Below are 21,636 nucleotides of genomic sequence, written 5' to 3'. Positions count from 1 at the left end.
TTCCGTAGTGATGCTGCCTCGGAAACCCAAGGAGGGGTCGCTATGAGTCGGGGCCGACTCGACGGCAAATAACAACAACAACAACTACTACTTTGAGGAGGTAGTTCTTCCCAAGTCATATTTTGACTGCCTTCTAACTTGAGGGTCTCATCTTCTGGCACTGTATCACACAGTGTTTCATAGCTCTTCATAAAATTTTCCAGTAATATGTCAGACAATGTTTCACTGCTGTTCATAAGGTTTTAAATGGCCAATTCTTTCAGAAGTGGATGTCTCCATTCTTCTTCCCAGTCTGTCTTAGTCTGGAAGCTCTGGTGAAACCTATCCACCATGGGTGACTCTGCTGGTATTTGAGGCATAGCCTGCTGCCTCACAGCAACACACAAGTCACCACAGTAAGACAAACTGACACATGGGTGGTGGTTTGATAGCTTTAGAGGAAACTATTTGGCCTAGTGTAGTTTTTATTTGGATTCAAGTTTAAAAGTTGAAAAAGAATGTGTGTGTGTGTGTGTGTGTGTGTGTGTATTGCTATGTGCTGTCGAATCGGACCTGACTCATAGTGACCCCTCCTTGGGTTTCTGAGGTCGTATCATTATGGAAGTAGTTTGCCCAACCTTCCTTTCGAGGAATGGCTGGTGCGTTTGAACCATCAGCCTTCTGGTTAGCAGTCAAGTGCCTTAGGCACTATGCTACCAGAGTTCCTCCTATATATATATGGCCTATTGATAGATTGAATATGTGGGTTGAGAAAGAAGTCAAAGATGACTTTTTTTTCTTTGTATTACTGAATAGATAGAGGTAACCTTTATTACCAGGTTTTGGTGGAGAGGAGGGATCATAAATTCAATAGTTCAATACTGGATGTGATAAATGCACTGTTTTTTTTAAGATATCCACATGGACATGTCATATTGGTAGCTGGGAGCTTCAAGAGAGGTTTATGTTGAGAATCACTTGCATAGAGATAGTAGTTGAAGATGTGTATGATTGTGAGATTTCCTGGGGAGCAATTGTAGAGTAAGAAGTAATTGGGAACAACATGTAATGGGTAGATAAAGATGGGAAAGCCTACAAAGTAGACAGAGAAATGAGTGGCCAGAGAGATTCAAGTAAAACCAGCAGCATGTAGCATTATGAAAGTCAAGGGTAGACATTTATAAAGTATTACCAAAAAGATTTTTCAACAATATAAAAATATACTTAGAGGAGAGGTAATATAAGGTCTAAATCAATCCTTAGATTTGGCGACAGGGAGGCCACTGGTGAATTTAATGAGTGTTCTTTGGGTGGAGTAAGGGGGTGGAAGGCTGAATGGAGTGAAAGATGAGTAGGAGGTGAGGAAATGGAAACAGTGAATATTGACAACCATTTCAAAGCTTTGGCTGTGAAGAGGAGGAAAGAGGCAGGGCAATAACTGGGTGAGGATGTGGGAGTCAAGGGAGCATCCTTTCTTTTTAAGGTGGAAAAGGCTTATGCATGTTAAAATGTTGTTATATTAGGTTTCTGTGTAAGTTTCATTTAGAGGAGGATTCTAGTATTAAAAAAAGAAGAAGAAGCCATTCACTGCTTTAGAGGCAAAACAGAATATATGAGTCATCCCATAAAACTTGAGACATTAGAGTCTATAGAACTAGAGGAAAATAAAGCTCAAAACACAAGAATATGACCTTCTTATTTGGGTCTAGATACAGCAGCAGCTGTCATAATACCCGCATAGTTATGATGACACCCCTGCTTATGATTACTCAGCACTGCTTCTAAAGGCCCCTCAATCTTGTTTGGGTTTGACTGACTGGCATAACTCTCTTCTTTACAGCTCTCAACCTCAAGGGAATGATTGTCCAGTCTTTTATAAGATTTCAAAGTTATGCTACATAAAGTTTACTCCTTCCTGCAGAGATAGTTCATCCTGCCTAAAAGATGATGATTTTTTTCCTCTAAATGTATATATTCTAGAGAGAAATGATAAAATTCCTCAAAGTTCTTAGCTCAGTTCATTCTCACAATAATTCAGTAGAGCAGATAGGGTTCATGGCTCATTAATTCAAACAATATATTCTACATATATGTCCCCAGGCACTATATTAGGTGTTGGTGATAGAGATGCATAAGGTAGAAGCTATGCTCTCAAAAAGCTCATATTCCAGAAGATATGACCATTATAAAAGTGATGTGGTGAGTTCTGTCATACAGCTATTCCCAAAGCCTGTGAGAGCACAGAGGAGGGGCATATACCATGCCTGAGGAGGTCAACAGGCAAAGCAAGAGGAGTGGGAGAGGGCCAAGTACCAAAGTGAAGATAACAAAATTTGTGGACATTTCAACGTGTCAGGTGCCAATAACTGGAGCAAAAATTGGTACACATGGAATAATGGAAATAATGGATAATGTGGCTAGTGAGGAAGCAAGGACCTTGGGTGCTTTTTCAGAAATTTGGAGTTCATGGCTACTACATAGTGAGTGAGGGAGCTCTGGTAGCATAGTGCCTAAGGCACTTGACTGTCAACCTGAAGGTTGGCTGTTCAAACCCACCAGCCACTCCTCGGAAGGAAGGTTGGGCAGTCTACTTCCGTAGTGATACTGCCTTGGAAACCCAAGGAGGGGTCGCTATGAGTCAGGTCTGACTCCACGGCACATAAAAACAACAACAACAACATAGTGAATGTATGATTACCAGGTTGATAATCATGATCAGAAGCTATTTATATCAGGTGTTCTAACTTTTAAGGTGCTCTGGTGGTGTAGAGGTTAAAGTATTTGGCTGCTAACCACAAGGTCAGTGGTTCAAACCCACCAGCAGCTCTAAGAAAGAAAGATGAAGCAGTCTGCTTTTGTAAAGATTTACAGCCTTAGCAATCCAATGAGAGGTCTCTATGAGTCAGAATCGACTCAATGGCACTGAGTTTGGTTTGAGGAGTGTCTCATTCTTTGTGCTTCTCTCAGTCTTTGAGCTTCTGTTGTAAGGAGCTGTGGTGGCATAATGTTTAAGGCATCTGACTTCAACCAGAAGGTTGGTGGTTTGAACCCACCAGCTGCTCTATGGAAGAAAGATGAGGCAATCTGCTTCTGTAAAGATTTACGTCCTTGGAAACCTGATGGAGGTCACTATGAGTTAGCATTGACTCAATGGCAGTGAGTTTAGTTTATTCTAACTTTTGCCCAAGTTGTTTTGGTGCCAGAATGGTCTGAGAGTGACTTGCTCAAAGGTAGCAAGTACCATGTTTTGAGCATGAATTTCCCATTGAGTTCTGCTTATCTATTTTTCCTGGTTTCAGGTGTATAAACCAAAAAAAAAAAAAAAAAAACTCATTGCCATCAAGTTGATCCCAAATCATAGCAATTCCAATTCATAGCAACCCTTCATTGGGTTTCCAAGGTGGTATGTCTACAGAAGTAGATTGCCCAATCTTCCTCCCGAGGAGTGGCTGGTGGGTTTGAACCATCAACCTTCTGGTTAGCAGTCAAATGCCTTAGTCACTACACCACTAGAGCTCCCTTCAGGGGTATAGTGAAGACCTAATCTAGTGTAAAAGCTATCTCATGCTTATAAAATGAATGGCGGTGAGGGTGCTTTTTGGGGGTACAGTGGTGATACTTTAAAGGTAATCTATGGAGTGATACTCTATGGGAAGGACAAAATTCCAGTATTTCAGACATGGGAAAACATTCTCATAAAGGCAAGAGTTCTCAAAAGTTTTGTGGTTTGAAGATAGATTTGTTCTTAGTGAGGACTGCCACCACAGCCACTTTCAGTCTTGAGTATGCCCTAGGCACACTTGTTTTTTTAAGCCCTGCCTTATATATCATCATACTAATGTTGTTGTTAGTTGCTTTGGATGCCACTCTGACTCAGTGGTGAGCTCATGGAAATTTTGTCTGATCCTGTGCCATCTTCATGATTGTTAATGTGATAATACTAATACTCCATATGAATAAACTTTTTGTTAATAATTTTCGTAGTTTGTAGGAATAACATATCATTTTGGCTTCGAGAATTGCAATTGACTACTTGGCAGGGCAGGATGTTATGTTTTATAGCATTTGTAATTTAAAATATCCAGGATTTTTCCCCCCTTTGGTATTTTGAAGCCAGTATATTTTTTCATAAACCCACCAGTCCCTCCTCAGAAGGAAGGTTGGCCAGTGTACTTCCATAGTGATACCATCTTGGAAACCCAAGGGAGGGTCGCTATGAGTCAGGTCAAACTCAATGGCAGATCTCCAAATTTTTTCTATACCTTTGAAAACCTCATAGGCCTTCTATACTGTGCCTATACTTCCTTAAAAATAAAGCAAACCTATATGCCAAGAGGCATAAAACCCATGTGCTAGTTGGAAAACTTAAGGTTGAGATTGGAGATGAGGCTCTTTCAAGCCTTCACATAAACGTTACACTGGCAGGACTGAAGATTAGTTAGAACTTCTCATTCAGTGTTTCTGTAACTAGAAGATCATAGACTCTAGAGATCCTTAAGAAATTAGATAATTTTGAAGTACATTTTCAGTGTTCCTTAGCAAATATAGAAGGTCTAGTGGTGTAGTGCCTAAGGCATTTGACTGCAAACCAGAAGGCTTGTGGTTCAAACCCACCAGCCACTCCTCAGAAGGAAGACTGGGCAATCTATTTCTGTAGAGATGCCACCTTAGAAACCCAAGGAGGGGTCAAGCAATATCTTTTTCCTCTTTCTTTCTAAAATGCATCCAAATTTCTTGAGGTTTTTACCATCTCAAAGTTTAGGGAGTGGAGAATATAGATAAACTCCTCTTCTTCCCATAGGCCAGACTCAAGTTCTAGAATAGCATGGCAATTGATTTCTTAATTCTTCAATCTCTACAGAAGACTATTCAAGTGGAATTTGACCTTAAACATTGAAATTTAAAACTGCATTAAATTCTTAACAAGTTCTTTAAAGGCTAAAGAACCCTTATGGAACCCCCTTTGGTGTATAGAATTCTTCAGGAATTTCCTGCTTAATACATGAATTAAAGCATAGATTTTAGAACAGTTATGTTAATGGAAAAATATATGAAATAAGGAGAAGTGTGTCACTGATTACAGTCTTTAAACATCTATGGATAAAACTGAAACTGTTTTAGAGACTCCTGTCATCCATATGCACATGAAAATGTGTGGCATTTGGCTTCCCTATTTATTTTAGAAACATACTTTCTTGTGTTTCTATTTCCTACATACCTTCTCTACCCCCTCCTATTATTATTATTTTTTTTAATGGAATTGAGATCTTCCTTGTATCTGTAATTATTGCTATACAAATAGTTACTTTTGCTTATCAGGGTCATTTCTAAATGAGCAGTTGTATCATCACAAATTTATTCTTTCTCAAGCACAAGTGAGTACCTGAGTACCATCTGTGGTAGGATAACCTTATCTGTGCTTCAATTTCTTTGACTTTATAACAGGTGTTTTGTTCCGTTTTAGTGGAAAGAGCCATCAAATTAGATCCAGCAGACTAGGGTACATTTTCCAACTCATCACTTACCAGAAGAATAATCAAAGATGGGTCCCTTACACTTTCTATGTCTCCATTTCCTTAGCATAAAAGAGAATTTATACTTTCATGTTTAATATACAGAGACATTGTGAGACTCAAGCAAGGTAGTAGCTATCAAACTGTTTTATAAGCTATAAAATAATGTACAGGTATAAAATTTTTTAGCTAAAAATATTAATACAGTGGGCTTTTTTTAGATGAATGAATTGAATAATTGCTCATGTAGGGTTATGATTTTAAAACAACTCTTTATTTTTTCCAATTTTTATAACTTTTGTTTTTCTATTTTTGAATTATTGTGTTAATTTCACAAATATCCAACACCTTCAGACAGGAGTGGTCCATAAAGTGCAGCCAGAGCACCAAATCCCAAATTGGCTGCCTGTTTTTATATAGAACAAATAAAGTTTTAATGTAATATAGCCACATTCATTCATTTACATTTATACTACAATAGCAGATTGCAATACCAGAGACCATAAGTTGTGCAAAGCTAAAAATATTTACTATCTCATCCTTTACCAATAAAGGTTGCTAACCTCACTTTATTCTTTTTATTTTAAATGAACAATTGGTCTATGATCATTTGTTATAGGTTTAAAACATCAGATACTATTTTTCTTTATGTTTAATGCTTTAAAAAATCTTAACCAACAGTAAACATATGTTGTTTCATCATTTGAACTGGAATTAAAGGGTCTAGATTAATATGAATGAATTAATATCAGAATTTCTAAGAGAATAGAGCATGAGTGTATCCATTAAGATTATTTCTGTAATGGAAAATTCAATGAAAACTGGTTTTAAAAGTAAAAAAATAAAAAGCCTTTATCTCATATTGTAAGAGTCCTAGAGGTAGGTTGGATAGTGCGTGTTGGTTGAGTCAACAGCCTGGAGGAAGTCATCAAAGTTAACTTGCCATCTCCTGGTTTTGCCTTTTCTATGAGGAAGCTGGGGAGCTATGGTAGCATAGTGGCTAAGGCACTTGACTGCTAACCAGAAGGCTGGAAGTTCAAACCCACTGGCCAATCCTCGGAAGGAAGATGGGGCAATCTACTTCCATAATGATACTGCCTCGGAAACCAAAGGAGCACTCACTATGAGTCGGGGCTGACTTGACGGCACATAACAACAACAACAACAACATGAGGAAGCTGTAGCCTGAGGCTGCCTCCCCTTTAGGTATCAAGATGGTTACCAGCAGCAATTAAGGCAAAATAGTGCCTTGTTCTCACCCAGTGGAAGAGAGAAAAACAAAGAGAGCAAGAAACACTCCTCAGTATGACTGAACTATCTTAGACCCTGTGTCTACTCCCAGAACAACTGTTGTTATCAGGGGAATGTCATGTGCCAATGTTGTGTTGTTATGTGCTGTCTAGTTGGACCCAACACATAGCGACCCCTTCTTGAGTTTCCAAGGCAGTATCACTTCGGAAGTAGATTGCCCAACCTTCCTTCCAAGGAGTGGCTGGTGGGTTTGAACTGCCAGCCTTCTGGTTAGCTGTCAAATGCCTTAGCACTATGCTACCAGAGCTCCCTAGTTTTAGCCAAATCAGTATACACCCTTTAGAGATGGGGTATGATCAGCTTCTCTGGAGTTACTTCAAGGACAAGTGGATACCTGAACAGGATTAGAATTCTATTGAAAAGGAAAGGGGCAACACGTGATGAGAAAGCAAGCAACAGTGAAACACACACACACACACACACACACACGTAATTTTTTTTCCATTGCCATTGAATCAATTCTAATATAGTTTTCATAGCTATGATCTTTCAGAAGCAGATTGTTAGTCCTTTCTTCATAGGCACCTATGGATAAGTTTGAACCACCAACCTTTTTATTAGCAATTGAGGACTTAACTATTTACACTACCCAGGGCCCTTAAACTACATAACCAAAGAATCAACCCGTTCATAAGTAGGTTTTAGTTTGGTTAAAGAGGAATGGGGAAGAATAATAGCTTAGATTCTTAGAAGATTCACGACTTGAACTGGATGGGAAATCCGCAGGGCAATAATGTAATGGGAGATGCATACACATTTTCTGCCCCTATTGTCATAGGCTCATTGATTAAAATTTAGAAATTTTATAAGGGTATTGATATTAGTAGTAAAAATTAATGATATATTTGTATCTTCAAAATAAGTAAAATAGAATTTTAGAAGGTCACAAGTAACTCAATAAATTAGTCAGCTGGCAACATACAAGAATACTCCCCTTTGCTGTATTTTTACAACAGAAGAAGCAAATGGATAAAACAATTTTATAATCATATATAGAAGACTAGAAAGCTGTTGACTTCAGCTGGAAGAAAGCCACTAATTTACTCTGGCACTTGATAAAAGGAAGATAAGAGCACTATATAAATGATATTAAATATATGCCTTGCATCATTTACCTAATTATTACCCACAAATACACTATGAAAAGTCATAGATGAAGCTACCCTAGGAATATAGTTTATTATCACAAGTGCTTGGGGTGCTGTGCTACCTGTGGCCAATTCATCCATACAGGGCTGATAGTCAGCCTTGTAATCACTGGTACCTCACACCCACTGGTAACCACTTTGATTAGTTTGATTAGATGAATTGGTATTGAGTATTTTCACTATTATCACTGCATCCACCCTTCAGTCCACTCTTTCAGAAAACATGTATCAGGTTTCTACTTTGTGCCATGTAATGTGTTGCATTTTGGAGATAAAGAGATGGGGGGAAATGTCTTTTCAGTCTTCAGTAAGCTTAAGAGAGGAGACATACAAATAAATCTAAACCAGAAAATGTGACAACTTTTGTAATAAGGCAACATACATACAGGAAGTCCTTGGATGTCTTTTAATGTTATGTAAATTTGCCATAATTTTGAAATGATTGAACCAACCCCTATTGTTGTTGTCATGTGCTGTGGAGTTGGACCCAACTCATAGCAGCCCCTCCTTAGGTTTCTGAGGTGGTATCACGACGGAAGTAGGTTGCCTAACCTTCCTTCCAAGGAGTGGCTGGTGAGTTTGAACTACTAGCCTTCTGGTTAGCAGTCAAATGCCTTAGACACTATGCTAACCGAGCTCCTACTTACAACAAATTCTTTATCACAATCACCTTCACTTGCTATATGTGCAGATTTTCAATCATTGAAAAGGCTTTGAGCCTTTTCTTGAACTAAAGTAAATATGATAGAATGGGAGAACTATATGGAAGAAAACTCAAAATCATGATAAGAAGACCAGGTGTACTGGTCTGATAGAGCCTGGTGAGACCTCTGAGGCTATGGCCCCCAGTTACTCTTCAGGTCTGGAACTGAACTCACTCCTGTGGCTTCCAGCCAAACTCTAGACAGGCATATAGGGTGAATATTTACATCAGGTAGATACACTTCTTAGAACAATCGATTGTGGGAGAACAGAAGGGCATTGTTTGCACAGGGAGAGAGTTTCTGGGGGCAGGAATGCATAGGAAAAAGTAGGACACAGGGAAGAGGTAACTATAGGGAGGAAGTGGGAAGAGAACTGTTACATTGTGGGAAATTGCAGTCAATGTCATGAAATGAAGTATGTATGAACCGTATGCAAAATGAATTTTCTCTATAAACTTTCACCCAAATCACAATAAATATTTTTTAAAATTATAAAGATAAATAAATAAAGTAAGGCTATAGTGGAGCTCTGGTAGCATAGTGGCTAAGGCACTTGACTGCTAACCAGAAGGCTGGCGGTTCAAACCCACCAGCCACTTCTCAGAAGGAAGGTTGGGCAATCCTACTTCCGTAGTGATACTGCCTCGAAAACCCAAGGAGGGGTCGCTATGGGTCAGGGCTGACTCGATGGCACATAACAACAACAACAACAACATAGTGGTGTAGTGCCTAAAGCATTTGACTTCTAACCAGAAGGCCGGTGGTTCAAACCCACCAGCCACTCTTCAGAAGGAAGACTGGGCAATCTACTTCCATAGAGATACTGCCTCAGAAACCCAAGTAGGGATCGCTATGAGTCAAACTCAACTCGATGGCAGTGAGTTTGTTTTTTTTAGGCTAAATAAGAACCATATGCACTTGTTCTGATTTACCTAGAAATTCCACTTAAAGGCATGCTTAGGAATGGATCTTGTGCATAGCCTGAGGACTACGCATAGTGTGGTAGAGTTCAAGAGTAATAGGTAAGGATGGAAATGCTACAAATGAAGATGGTTGGAAAAGAAGGATATCTGGAGAGAAAGGAGGTTCAAGCAAATGTAGGTCCTAGAAGGCCAGTGTTAAGGGATGAATTGTGTCCCTGAAAAACATGTGTTGAAGACCAAGCCTCAATATCTGTGAATGTGATGATGTTTGGAAATAGGATCTTTGCAGATATAATCAAGTTAAGATGAAGTCATTGAAGTGGGCCTTAATACAATATGACTGGTATTCTTATAAGAAGAGGAGCAGAAACACAGAGATACACAGGGAAGACATCCAAGTAAAGACAAATGCAAAGATGGGAGTTATGTTGTCACAAGGCAAGATTCACCTAGGTTTTTCAGAAGCTGGAAAAGTCAAGTGAAGATACTCTCCTAGAGGCTTCAGAGGGAGCATGGTCACTAAGCTGAAGCTGAAAACAAACTAGAACAAGTTCACAAGAGCCAAAATATGACCTTGAGTATGTTGCTGCTATAAGGTGCAGTCAAGTCAGCTCCAACTCCTAGCCACCCTCTGTACAACCTTCTGTACAACAGAAGGAAACACTGCCTGGTCCTGCATTAGCCTCACAATCCTTGCTATACCTGAGCCCATTTTTGCAGCTACTGTGTCAGTTCATCTCACTGAGGGCCTTCCCACATGAATTTAGAGACTATCTGAAGAATATGTTTGACACATTGAACCCCAGTGAGTGAAGAACAGATGAGCTTTGGGAAGACATTTAGGAAATCATACATGAGGAAAACAACAGGTCATTGAAAAGACAGGAAAGAAAGAAAAGACCAAGATGAATATCAGAAGAGACTCTGAAACTTGCTCTCGTATGGAGAGTAGCTAAAGCGAATGGAAGAAACTATGACATAAAAGAGATGAACAGAAGATTTCAAGTGGCAGCTTGAGAAGATGAATTAAGTATTATAATGAAATGTACAAAGACTTGGAGTTAGAAAACCAAAAGGGAAGAACATGTTCAGCACTTCTCAAGCTGAAAGAACTGAAGAAAAAATTCAAGCCTCGAGTTGCTATATTTAAGTTTTCCATGGGCAAAATGTTGAATGATTTAGGAAGCATTAAAAGAAGATAGAAGGAATATACAGAGTCACTTACCAAAAAGAATTGGTCAATGTTCAACCATTTCAGGAGGTAACATATGATCAAGAACTGATGGTATTGAAGGAGTAAGTCCATGTTGTACTGAAGGCATTGGCAAAAAACAAGTCTTCAGAAAAAGATGGAATACCAATTAAGATGTTTCAAAAAACTGATGCAATACTGGAAGGGCTTACTTATCTGTGCTAAGAAATTTGGCAGGCAGCTACATGGCCAACCAACTGGAAAGATTCATGTTTGTGCCCATTCAAAAGATCAAGAGGCAGTGGTTTGAACAGAACAAGGGGATACTGCATGGCTTAAAATCAGGAGAGGTGTACATTAGGGTTGCATCTTTCCACCACACTTATTCAGTCAGTATGCTGAGGAAATAATGTAAGAAGCTGGACTAAATGAAGAACATAGGATCGGGATTGAAGGAAGATCTAGTAACAACCTGTGAAATGAAGATGACACAACTTTATTTGTTGAAAGTGAAGATGACTTGAAGCACTTACTAATGAAGATTAAAAACCATAGCCTTTAGTATGGATTACTTCTCAACATAAAGAAAATAAAAATCCTCATAACTGGAACAATAAGCAACATCATGATAAATGGAGAAAATATTGATGTTGTCAAGAATTTCATTTACTTAGATCCACAATCAATGCCCATGGAAGCAGCAGTCAAGAAATCAAACCATATTGCATTGGGCATATCTGCTGCATATGACCTCTTTAAAGTGTTAAAGATCTAATATGTCACTTTGAAGATGAAGGTGCACCTAACCCAAGCCATGCTATTCAAAATTGCCTCATATAATGTGAAAGCTAGACAATGAATAAGGAAGACTGAAGAAGGATTTATGCATTTGAATTGTGGTGTTGGGGGGAAGAATATTGAATATACTATGGATTACCAGAAGAACCAACAAATCTGTGTTGGAAGAAGTACAGCCAGAATGTTCCTTAGAAATAAGGATGGTGAGACTTTGTTTCTAGGACTTTGGTCATATTATCAGGACCAGTCCCTAGAAAAGGATATCATGCTTGACAAAGTAGAAGGTCAGGGAAAAAGAAGAAGCCTCTCAATGAGATGGACTGACACAGTGACTACAACAAGGGCCTCAAGAAAAGCAATGACTGTGAGGATGGCACAGGACTGGGCATTGTTTCATGCTTGTTCTGATTCCCTAGTGCCGCTCTGACAAAAATATACCACAAATGAGATGGCCTTATCAAACAGGAGCTTATTCTTACAATTTGGAGGCTTTAAGTCCAAGTTCAAAGTGCCAGGCTCTAGGGGCTGGGTGAAAGCCCCTTAACTTTGGGGTCCAGCTCTGCCTCCTGCTCCTGGCCCACTGGAGCTAGAGGCATTTCTTCACTCAGATAGCTGCTGGCTGCTGAGGCTGAGAAGCCCCAAGGTTGACAAGTAAAAAGGCACAGTCCCAATGTTACCAATCCACACGGCAGGCCATTAACTTAAGTCCACTATAAGTCCCAAGGTCGGCAGAACATAGCAGGCTGCTGAGCAACAACACAGCTACATGCAGGGTCCAAGCGTGCCATAGACTAGAGACCATTCTCAAAACGTCTCCTTATATATAGGAAGCAGACTACATACCCAAAGGTAGCTACTCAGCTGCTCACAGTAGATTCCACCATGAAGCTGATTACCAGTCTCATCATGGGGAATACTACATGCAACTGCCCAGCCACTCAACCAGGCCCAGCCAAGGTGACACACAAACATAACCATCATGATGCTGTTGTACATAGGGTCGTTTTGAGTTAGAATTGAGTTGACAGATCCTAGTAACAATAAGAACACATATTAAATAATGTCATGACATGCCAGTAACTTGGATGGCAAAGAAATGTCACCCCTAAGACTAATGACATTAAAAGAAAATACCAGTGACAGGAGAACCTCTTCTGTGAATCACATTTTTCTCTCCTTTTCAAAGAGATTTTCCATTTTTTTATTGTCTACTTAAGGAGCTCTGGTAGCATCGTGCCTAAGGCACTTGACTGTAACTAGAAGGCTGACGGTTCAAATCCACCAGCCACTCCTCGGAAGGAAGGTTGGGCAATCTACTTTCGTAGTGATACTGCCTCGGCAACGCAAGGAGGGGTTGCTATGAGTCGGGTCTGACTCAACGGCACATAACAACAACAGCACTTAAATGTTTAACCTTGGGCCAGTGTACACCCTGCTTTGCTTCTCCCACCTTCTCCAATCTATATGAGAGTATAATAGTATCCATGTAATTTCTCAGATGAATATGGGTTGTATCTTTTAGGTTATATGGGTTGTCTCCTTTTAGGTTAGATCAGGGCACACAAATAATGGCCAGTTGGCCAAACATAGCCCACTACTTGTTTTTCCACAGCCACAACCTATGTGTGGCTTTTATATTTTGAAATGATTGGAAAAAATAAAACCGTGTATTTTATGACACGTGAAAATGTTATAAAACTCAAATTTAAAATCTCCATAATTTTGTATTGGAACTCAGTCATTTATTTACATATTTATTTATGTATTATATATTATCTATGTCTATTTCACACTACAATGGCAAAGTTGAATACTTGCAATGGACAAAATATGGCCAACAAAGATTACAATATTTCTTATTTAGTCCTTTACAGAAAGAATTTGCCAACCCCATTTATTGATAACTATGTTTTTCATATACTATGCTAGAAATACAAAGAAGTATAAGACATTATTATCAAGAAATGTAATAGTCTTACCAACATGAACCTTATTTATTTTGAAATTAATAATGGAGCTTAATTTTAAATTGCAACTGTTTTCTCCTTTTACTGATCCTTTCTATCTATGGTTCTTGATCCCACATATTAAGAGAGAGATTAACATCTATGAGTACATCCATAATAGAAAACGTTTGCTGGCCAGACATCTCAAAAACTACATGTCGTGAGGGACATGGAAGCCATTTAACATATACTTACTATGATCTACATTATTTGATTTAATTCTCATAACAATGTTATGAAATAGGCATCCTCGTATCACCACACTGAAAATTAGCAATCTGAGTCTTAACTTGCCTATGGTCACAGCTAGAACACAATGGGACTGAAATTGAATATAGGCAGTCTACCTGCAGAGTGTGCATTCTTAAGCAGCTGGGAAGGAGAACATCTGGGAGGATACATGAGAGCTGTGCTCATCAGATCTTTGAGCAGATGTCATGAGACAGTGTGAATAAATTTATTTTGAACAAATTCTAAGGGTAGACTTTGTAGGAAGGTGGCTTTTAATTTAATATAAAACAGAGCATTTGAGAGAGATTCTCATAAAGGCAACAATTTGTCTTCTGAGTCAGATGTTAGATACCAGATAGGCTGGGTTGGGAAGTTTGGCCATTTAACTTTGAAGGCTTCTCTTCTGAGCCACCTAAGGAGCTCTGGTGGCATAGTGCCTAAGACATTTGACTGCTAACCAGAAGGTTGGCGGTTCAACCCATCAGCCACTCCATGGAAGGAAGACTGGTTAATCTACTTCCATAAAGATTTACTGCCTTGGAAACCCAAAGGGAGTAGCTATGAGTCAGAATTGACTCGATGGCAGTCAGTTTTTTTTTTTTTTTTTTTAAGGAGTCCTTTTAGCTGTTTGTGGAATTGATATACATCATCACAAAGTAAAGATGGATTAAGGAAAAGAAAAATTTAGAAACAAATTGGAATTGGCAGCCACAGCTCCCTTCAAAACTGACTTTAAAATGTATTACCTTTTTATCTCAACTGCTTTATCTCTATCTTCATCAGAAAATCTGGGGAAATAGATTAAAACACTGTCTTCTATAGAAATGACTATATTATTACAAAAAGCCTAAAACAGTTCTATCAGAGCCTTTTATAAACACAACCCAAATGACCATGAGGCCTAAGGAAATGTAGTCCTCAACAAAGTTCTATTCCCCATTCCCTTAGTATTGGGACTGCTTCTTTTGTAAGACGCACAGGTAAAGAGGCCCTTTATGCGATGGATGAAGGGCTGTTGAGGATTTAAACTTATTTTGTGGCACCTAAAGTTTCTGTGCTTTTTCTGGTTCCAAGTCTATGGAACCAGAATTCATCTTTCACTCATTAGTACCAGGTAGCAGTAAAAGACTTTTTTTCACTGCACATATGTGTTTATTTTTAGTGTTTGTCTGAGCTCCTACATACCAAGAAGCTAAGTACCTTAGAAATATAAATCCTTTCGTGGATCTTTAGGGATTTGTTTTCTCTCTCTTTAGTAGACACTCCTTCCTACGTACTTCCTTTAGTGTCTCACCCACATTTTCTCACAAGTCAAAAGCTTTTTTGACTTCCTGTAATTTATTCAGTACAACAGAGAAAGGAAAAAAAAAAAAACAGGAGGGATTAGAAGATGTAGTACTGGGTTGATTTTGAAGTTTTTCTCTAGATCATTAAGCATAACTACAGGGTCTTCTATGCCCTCAAAGAAATACTCTTTTAAACTAATTAAAACATTAGAAAAATTATTCAAGAATTATTCTAATTTTTATTTCTGTCTTCAAATAAATCTGTACTTTGACATTTGAGAATCTTAGCAGTTATTCTTAAATGAAAATCCCATTTTCCTCAGATTGAAATTAAGGGGAAAGAAACCCGTTTTCTTCTGTCTTCTATAAGCTTCTACAATTCTCATTTCTTCTGACTAGTTTTTAATCTTAAAAAAAAGAAATCCAATCTCAGCTTTTATTATTATAGCATACAATGTGTTCATGAATGTTATATAAATTTCAAAACAGATTTTTAATACATCATCCTACTTTCACATCTTTCTCTCCATTATGAGAAATATTACATGTCAAATTTAGTTGCTTGTTCACCAGGCAAACCTAAAACTTCCCTATCTCTCTGCCTTTGTTGATTCTATTTCTCATTTTAAAGTCACAGGAGGACAGGGTTTCACTACATGTTTTATTATATATGAAAAAAGGCAGACATTAGGAATGAACATTATATTTCTTTAAGAGTGCCATCTTTGTATCTCCCACATTATTTAGCACAATGTCTTTAATTCAATATCTATGTATACTTCAGGTCCTGAGCCCCAAGTAGAGTCAAATACTCTGATGATTGATTCAGAAAGGAATACTTCTTCATACTTCACTGAATTTAAAATCTAGTGAATTGTAATTCTTGTACATTGTAGGTATTCAATTAATGTTGAAAATGGTTTATGTTATGACAGAGTAGATGTATTCCTCATGAGAGCCTAGAAGATTCCCTTTCCCAAAGTAAATTTCCTTCCTATGCTTAATGTACCACCATTGATACTTATGATTTTGCTACAGTCTCTTTTCCCTTATGCAACAATTTTAAAAACAAATATATAAATATAGAAGGGAAGTTAGAATTTTTTTTTTTATTTCAGTACACACATGAACACATGGCACATGGGAAACATTCAATAAAAATTTGTTGAATGAATGAATGAATGAATAAATGGCAGATGAGACCCTTAGAATCTGGAGAGAATTGATCTTTAGGATGGGGGGGGAAAGAATATTAGAAGGAGTGTACAGAGAGGACAGAGGAGGCTCTCGAAGTAGAGCTAGTGAGATTTGTTTTCAAGTACTTTACAATTCTGCACAGTATTATCCAGAGGGAATGGATAGAAGGCACATTTCTTTTTGCTACATCTGGATTTGATTAGATATAATTTTTCAGCATGACATGGAATATAGTCATTTACATACAGCTGATTTTTTTCTAGACTCTAAGGGGAAATAAAATTTATTTTCTGAGATGACCGATTCCCCTGTGTTTCTCGGAGAAACACAGACTCCAGCTTCCCCCGTGGAGGTCCAGATTCTTAAAACTTTTATAACTGATGATTTTCAAAAAAAGGTTTTCCTCTCTGTTTTCTCCTAATACATTTGTCATGTAAAGTACTGGAAGATAAAAAGAAAAGAATAAGGGTCTTTAATGTTTCAGTGAGGAAATGAGCTAGAGTGTGGTACTAGGAAGCTGAGATAAGCAGTAGTTTCAGATGTGGCCACTCCAGTCCTCTATCTATGATAAGCCACAGGCATTGGGTGAAGGCTATGTCTATATGTTCACTTTAGAAACTGGAGCAGAGACAAAGGCAAGAAAGTTGACTGAATCCCAATTCTTCTTTTTTTTTTTTTTTGGATGATGCTGCCTAAGGAATCTTAAGTAATTTTGATTCATGAACCCAAATTGTATTAAAGTATATTGGATAATATGGTGTGTTCTCCATCAGAACAAAGGAGGAAAGACAATTCTGTACTTTTTTTTTCTTTTGCAAGTAAAGTTTTCTTTGAGTTTTTGATTAACAATCTTTGAATAGAAAGGCTTTCAACTGAAGCAATTATTATACATATATTGTTCTACACACATTAAAAAGCAGGGAACTATTTTTCCCAAAGATATAAAGACTAAAGGGAAAAAAGTGTTTCTGGAAATGTTGAAATTGCATTTAACGTTATACCATTTTATAGTTAATGAAACTCTGTACGCTAATCAGAACCTTGAAAGCAGTGTGTTATAATTTCAATTCTGCTAATAACATATTGGGTGGTCTTGAATAAATCGGAAAATTGCTTTCTGCTTTCATTTTTTCTCATATAGAAAACAGGAGATACAATAACTTGTTGCCTTGCACTGAAAAATAACTGGGAAAATTCCTTAAAATAATTCTAACATTTATTCAATGCAACTGTTTGTCTTTAAAAATAACACGTATTGGCAAATTTATGATGATGAAATAATATACATTGCAATATTATTGCCTTTAACATACAGAAGTACAAAAACTAAAATCTTCCTAATACAATTACACTCAAAAACCCTATGGTAGAGTTCATGGAAAGACTCCAGGAGATCCATAATGGGCTTGAATATATAGATAATTTTTATGTGTACTGGCCTCAGAAGAGTCTAAAGTTTATGTCATACTCTCAAGGAGGACCATGGCCCCCCAAAAGTTAAGAACAACTTTATCACATAGGAACACCTTGATATTATTTTTATATATGCTCTTCATCTTCTTCGTTGTACACACATACACAAACACGTGCAAAATCATATGCAAATATTTATCACAAAATTGCATTATGCCAAATATAGTATAATTCAGAGCATAATAGATATAATGATTATGAGTATTTTTTCTGTATAATTTTATTATAAAATCATGATTTTAGTGACTGCTTTATATTTCATGAGAGCTCTGTGATGTAGTGCCTAAGTTATTTGACTGCTAACCAGAGGCTGGCAGTTCAAACCCACCTAGCAACTCCTTGGAAGGAAGACTGGACAAGGTACTTCCATAGAGATATCGCCTTGGAAACCCAAGGAGAGGTCCCTGTGAGTTGGGATCAACTCAACAGCAGTGAGTTTTTGAGTTTTTATATTTCACTGCAGAGGTATCCTATTACTATTTTAAATGGTTCCCTTTTATTGGACATTTAGGATATTTACATTTTGTTATTATAAAACAAGGTTTTATAAACTTTTATTTATATAAATATTGCTGAATACTTCTTAATTCTTTAAAATGATTTCCTAAAGGTTGCTTCTTTGATAATTTTAGAGCAACTATAGTTCTAGCATAGTGCCTAAGGCAGAAGGTTAGCACCTTCTGCTAACCAGAAGGCTGGTGGTTCAAACCCACCAGCCACTCTTCGGAAGGAAGGTTGGGCAATCTACTTCCGAAGTGACACTGCCTCGGCAACCCGAGGAGTCGGGTCCGACTCGACGGCACTTAACAACAACAACATAGCTCTTATTTATTGACTTCTTCAGTTTATTCTACCAGAATGCAGATTGCTCATTCTGAAGAACAGCACCTTTTAAAAACTTATTTTCTTAGAATATGTCTGCTTAGTTTATATGTTTTCCACTCAAACAATGCATTTGATGGTTTCAGAAATGTATTTGTCACATGATTTTTCAAAGTTATGCAATTTTCAGTCAGTGGAGATTGCTTTGAGGATTTTCCAAGAATAAAAATTAACATTAGAGGAAACCCAAAGTGATCTGACTGTTCTCTTTTAGGTCTGTAGGTATATCATAGTCTTCAAGTACGGTTTATTAAAAGGGTCATTTGTCACATTTAGAATTAGAAGAGAAAGACTGGAATAAAGTTATGACTTTTAGCCAATTCTTGCATGAAATAAAATAAAATTAAACCTTATCACTGCAAGCCTTCTTCCATCAGCCACATTTTCTTGCTATAAGGAAAAGATTTTGCAGGTGAGTTCCTGCTTCAATACATTTGTCAACACTTGCCCCTGAGAGCAACTTCCATTCATTTTGTGTTTATTTTTTAGTTTCTTTACCAAGACTACCTTGGCAGCCTTTTTGACCTTTCCAGAACTTGTAGATGGTCCATTCCTTAGTAAGTAATTTCTCATTGGCAACCAGCATATTTCATTTATGAAGTGACCTTTAAAATTCTTGTTTTTAAACAATATGTTCCCAATACATTCTCATATCCTGGCTCATACTTTATAAAGCCAGATTTGTTTCAAGATTTGGCAATTTCCATATCACAGTAAAAAAGGATTGCTTATTTCTTAAAAACATTGGGCTGGAATGTAAGTCATTGGTTAACAATTTGTTGATTCCTTTGGAAGTTATTTGAAAGGATATTTTTATTCTGTTTTTCTATTTTGTAATTCTAGTGACTTACAGACCCTATTTGCTCAAAAGGTCCTGCCATCATATCAAATTCATAATATCAAAAACACAGTGAGGGCAACCCATTACCCTCTTCTGTTTTTCTGTTTCTCTTGGTTGTACCACTGGCTTCCCAGTCTCTCAGGCTGGAAACCTTAACCTCTCTTTTATCTTCTATTTCTTTGATGATCCTGTGTCCCAGATTGCAGCATGTTTAAAATTCTACTATGTTTTCCCATATGTCATAGAATGTCTCAGATAGTCCAGAAATGTTATTTTCCTTCCAATTTCCTACTCACTCTTTTTATTCTATATGTGGTACAGAAATCTTTAGAACGACCATGTATAATCTGAATTTTTTTATTCAGAAAAAAAAAAAAATAACTAGCTTTACATAGTATCTGTCACCTAAATTATTTCTCTAAAAACATCTTCCAATTTCAGTTCCCCAAAGGCATCCCTCTTCTCCACATGCCAGGCATGTGCTCTAGTGGGCTGTAGACTCTGACATGGTCTGTTTGCCACCAACAGATTCATTCTTCAATGCTTCCTTCATAACACTTTCTAGCTAATCATTTGAAAAAGGTACTTAAGTAATGCTCTTCCTTCATCAAAAATAAGAACTGTCTTATTGCTTTCTCTAGTAGTTTTAAGCCATGGCCCCATGAGTCCTAGAGTTCTTCTCTGGTGACTTAGGAAACAGCATGTGAGGGAGATAGCCAGGAGAAGGTTAAACTACTGATCTCTAACCAAACTCCTATTGCAATTAAAATGGCTCCGTATTTATCTGAATTATATTTTGGGGCTGGTTGCTAGTTCTTCAAGTATCATATTGGAGATATATAGATATCTTACCTTTCCCAGTTTTTAAGGTCATTATGATGAGAGAAGAGTGAATATTACTATTGTTGCCAGATAGTATGCAGCACACAATTATTATTTGCTTAGCCAATAAATATATATGTCTCTCTCATTAAAAACATATTGAATGAACAAACTTCTTTCAATCCTGCAAAAACAGAAAAGAAAAAATTATCTCATTTTACTAATGTGGAAACAGATTTAGAGAAGTTAAGCTATTTGAACCCACAAGACTCATATTTTTCCTGATCAGTTTTAGTGGGAGCAGGAGAAAAGAAGAGAAGAAATATCACATGCTTCTTTCCAATTTTAGACAAGGTGCCCTCTCTTAGGCACCAAACTCTTCCATGCCCTGCCTCACACACCCCATGAATTCCACCTGAGTTTGTTTCTTCTTTTGCAGATCCCAAACTTGGTCTATTTTCCTCTTTATTAGTATCTAGAGATAATCCCTCTAGCATTTGAAATGTATCTCTCTCAAGCCTTGATGTTGAGTGGGACTCAATTTCCTGGATTATCATTTTCAGTAGGCCCTTTTTTTTTTTTTTTTTTTTGGAAGGATGATGTTATTGATCACTGTGGAGAAACAGAAGTTAACAGATGAACAAATGGGGAAGTTACAAATCACAAATCATAAATTCCTTTGGGCATAGTCAACTATTGCCCAAAGCTACAGAATACCTTTGAATTGGATCATTTAAGTCCAACACAATTTCTGTCTCCAGATTTTAGTCTCTTGTAGCTGTTATACACTAATACCCTACTTCCTGAATCTTCACTTTTAGCAGGGTGTTGTGTATCCCTTCTTTTCTGGAGGTGCCTCTTACCAAATTGAAAGTATAATCAAGATAGAACACTCAATGTCCTCTTTTGTCTGGGCCTGGTTGAGTGGCTGGGCAGCTGGTAGTAGTTATTCCCCATGATGAGACTGGCAGTCAACTCCATGGTGGAATCTTCTGCAAGCAGCTGAGTAGGTGTTTTAGGGATGTTGTCTGCTTCCCGTATGTAAGGAGAAGCTTCAGGACTGCTCTGTACCTTTTTGGCATGCTTGGACCCTGCATGTAGTTGAGTGTTCATTCAGCAGCCTGTCATTTTCTGCCGATCTTGGCATTTTTGATGGACTTGAGTCAATGGCCTGCGGTGAGGTTTGGTAATATTGGGACTGTGGCTCGTTACTTGTCAACCTTGGGTTTGTGAGCCTCAGCAGCTCACTCAGCAGCTGCCTGAGTGAAGAAAAGCCTCCAGCTTCAGTGGGCTGAGGGCAAGAGGCAGAGCTGAAGCCCCAGGTTGAGGG

This window comes from Orycteropus afer, unplaced genomic scaffold (assembly GCF_000298275.1).
Source record: "Orycteropus afer afer isolate SDZICR_OR568_19922 unplaced genomic scaffold, OryAfe1.0 scaffold00154, whole genome shotgun sequence".
NCBI lineage: Eukaryota > Metazoa > Chordata > Mammalia > Tubulidentata > Orycteropodidae > Orycteropus > Orycteropus afer.
The sequence above is the reverse complement of the archived record's forward strand: the minus strand, read 5'-3'. Positions refer to the sequence as shown.